At 46.5% G+C, this 3,564-nt stretch overlaps 2 non-coding genes across 2 annotated transcripts; both read left to right on the forward strand.

The window, feature by feature from the left end:
• Positions 1-1,170: 1,170 nt before the first annotated feature.
• Trnav-aac lies at positions 1,171-1,243 on the forward strand. Its single transcript has one exon. It is a non-coding gene; the product is annotated as a tRNA-Val (tRNA).
• Positions 1,244-1,449: 206 nt separating this feature from the next.
• On the forward strand, positions 1,450-1,522 carry Trnaa-agc. The gene has a single exon. It is a non-coding gene; the product is annotated as a tRNA-Ala (tRNA).
• Positions 1,523-3,564: the final 2,042 nt, after the last annotated feature.

The raw sequence follows: 3,564 nt of genomic DNA on the forward strand, positions 1-3,564 counted from the left end.
ACCAGACACACACACACACACACACACACACACTCACACACTCACACACACTCACATTCACACAGAGTATTGTTCTGGACATTCTTTTGAGGACTGTGTCTTTATTGACTGGAGTCAGCCCTGCTTGGCTGTCCATGTTTATTCTCAATTGACATTTATCCAGTACCAACTCTACCCCCAAAGATAATCAGCCACTTAAAATGGAAAGAAAATTCTAAAGGTTAAAGAGTCAAAATGCAAAGTGTGTGCCAGGCAGCATGGACAGTCAGAGCCTTCTTTGAGCAATGAAAACATAACTGTACGGTGTAGTCACCCGCTGTGCTTCCATTTAAACACCCAGCTTGGAATAGCATAAGATCGGATGCCTGTGCACGCCCCAGACCATGAGTTAGTCTTTTCCCTGATGCTGACATTGCTTCAGCCCTTCCCGCATGCAAGCAGACGTTAATGTAATATCAATTACTGTAGACACTGAGTGTGTTGCTCCAAGGACTGAACCAGGATGAAGGGAGACATGAGCAGGCAGTATGAGGAGCATCGTGTTGAGGCATTGGCTATGCGTCCTCACAAACAGAAGAGAGCCGGTGATGCCGAGGTGTAGGGAAAAGAAGACTTTACATAATTTTGATGGGATATAAATTATTACAGTCACTAAAGGCACAAGCACGACAATTCCTTTAGATTAGCAATAGGGAACATGACCAAAGCCATGGGCTCAGTAATGAATCCTTACCTTCTGAGTGACTAGCACCTTCACATTCACAGCAGGATTACTCCTAATAAGGAACATACAAAATCAAGCTGCTATCAGTGGACAGATGAAAACACAGCAGACACGCGTGGAACGTTAGCTACTCTGCCCTTTCTAAAAAGGCTCTGTCACTTGCAATCTCTGGAACGAAGACGCTGAGGACATGCTGTTAAGTGACCAGCCACAGAGGGACAAATTCCACAGGACTTCGCTTACATTGTGAAATCTTTGTATTCAATTGGCAATAGCAAAGAACAGTGGGGCCACCAAGGGCTAGGGATGGAGGGGATACAGCTGCTGTAGTTACATTGACTTAGCTACCCTATGATACATAAATATACAAAGAATGCCAACAAACCATTTACTAAGAAAGCTTGGACTCTATGTGTAGGAGGTAGGGGAGAAACTCCTCTAAGGTTGTTTCTGTAGTGTAGTGGTCATCACGCTCGCCTAACACGCGAGAGGTCCCCGGTTCGAAACCGGGCAGAAACAGAACCTCTCTTTTTTTCTTTTTCACTTTCTTGTGTTTTCAGGCTCTCAATTCACTCTCTACCCTTTTGAGAAGTTAGAAGATATTAGTCTCGGCCCTATGTTTTTAACATTGACAGGCATAGTTTTCTATAGCAGGTAACTTGTGTGAAAAACCAGTGGAGGCACTTTGCATAAATGAAAGTACAAGTAAGTTCTGCTTGTATCTAGGGGGATTAGCTCAAATGGTAGAGCGCTCGCTTAGCATGCGAGAGGTAGTGGGATCGATGCCCACATCCTCCAATTATTATGTTAACTAGATTGAGGACTGAAATACTACACTTTGCTCTCACACTCTAAACAAAAGTTTCAGCACACACTCACTTGCCAGTTTCTCACACCCACATAGTGTACTTAACAATTGCTTCTGAGCGTCTCCATGTGTTCCTTCACTCGGCAGACATTGGTGCAGAACCTCTTCTGTTTAACCAGGTTTAGGCTTTTTGTCTTAAACCACATCGTGCTTGTAAATTCGCTGCCCGCCTCTCTGGAATCTTCTCGTCCATCTCTTTGCTCACTCCCCCGCGTTATTGGTGGGTTTTTCTGCTCCTCACCGGCCTGTACTGCCGACAGCAGCGCGTGACCCAACCTCCTCTTGGTCTGAATGGGATGTGGCTTCCGTCCTATTAGTCTCAATTTTCCATTTCTAAACTCTGCCACCTGCCCGGGTTCTCTCAAAAGTTCTCCAGCGTCTACAACGTTCTCCTCCAGGTGATCAGGCTCTCTTAGCCCCACGCCCCCTGTGTGTTGTATGCGCATGCGATGCAGCGCTCTCAGGGCGGGAATCCCTTCTCCCGGGCTTCTTCCCTTGAACTCGTCCCTCCGCCGTTCCGCCCGAGGTGCATTTCTTATTCCTTCCCTGTGACAGGATCTCGCCTCTCCTGTATGGTTTTTATCTCTATTTTCGTTGCATTTCTCAAAATTCTCTTAGTTAATGTGAGGCTATAACTTCGGGACTACACTTTAGCAAGGTTATAGTGTTTGACTTGGATTGTAAATTGAGAGAAAACAGTTCCGTGGTCGTTTCCGTAGTGTAGTGGTTAATTGACGCTCGCCTCACGCGCGAGAGGTCCTCTGCTCGAAACCGAACGGGAACACTGGTACTTTTATGCCTTCAGTCTCAGAAGACAGTACATGTATATGTAGGTAGCCCTGCCTCCTGCAAGCGACTCTAACTGGGGAAGGTCCCACCTGACATTCCTATTCTAAAGTACAACCATTAAACATATCAACAACACCTCTGCCAAAGCGGCTAGAACACATTGACTGGACCCTCTTGAATTATTTGCAGTAGGTGGACTAGTTAATCCTGGGCGTTACCCATAGACCATCTGGGTTCCGGACTAGTTTTCTTCTGCTCCAGAATCTCTAGAGAGTTGAGATTGGACAGTTCCTTTCTGGAAGAAAGAAGCAGCAGGTAGCCTTGCTGGCAGAAGACTCCCCCGGAGGGCCAAGTCCAAGGCCCTCGCATAGCAGACCAAAGACAGTGACCCTTAGGCTACAGCTGAGTGAGGGGGAAGAGAATAACTGCTGGCCTGCAAGAAGAAGCTCCAGGTTCTAGTTCAGAGACAGACTCTGCAGCTTTATTTACCTCGACCCCTCAGTTCCTCAGGTGAAGAACCTTCCAACCTTACGTAAGAAAACAACAGCGTCTGGACACACGGCTCTTTTGCAGACTTCTCTGCTTGTTGAAGTGCTGGAACACACACCGCTCACTCTCAAAAGTTTGCTCTTCTTGCCTCCAGAAACGGTGAAAGCAAGAACACACTCTTTCTCTGCATGAGAATTCCGTCCTACTGCCGGGGCCTAAATGCCAACTTAGTCGGGAAACGCTCTGGCACAGTACCAGAGGGATAGAGCCTAGCTCTGGAGCAGAAGACTATAACTAGGAGCCCAGTCTAAATTCAAGGCTGTGGAGGTCGGGAGATTCGATATTTGGAGTGTTAATGGATGAGTTACTGTGCAGACCAGGCAGAGACAGGGGAGTTGGGGCAGAGGAAGAGCTCGTTATTTGATACTCAACCTCTGCTTCCCAGTCCAGGCCTTGTCACTTCCCAACTCTGAGACCCCGTGAAAGACACTCAATCTACCTGAGCCTTCATTGCATCTGAAAAAAAGAACAGATATATGCACAAGTCCTTTTGCTGCCAAAATTCAACTGGACTATAAGGAATAAACTCAACAAATCTTTTAGAGTAATTAAGGGCATATGGAACTGGAAACCACAGGATATTTTGTGAATTATAAGAGGAATGTCCCCACTTGTGCAGAGTATTAGCCATGGT

The sequence above is a fragment of the Mastomys coucha genome, unplaced genomic scaffold (assembly GCF_008632895.1).
Source record: "Mastomys coucha isolate ucsf_1 unplaced genomic scaffold, UCSF_Mcou_1 pScaffold7, whole genome shotgun sequence".
Lineage (NCBI taxonomy): Eukaryota > Metazoa > Chordata > Mammalia > Rodentia > Muridae > Mastomys > Mastomys coucha.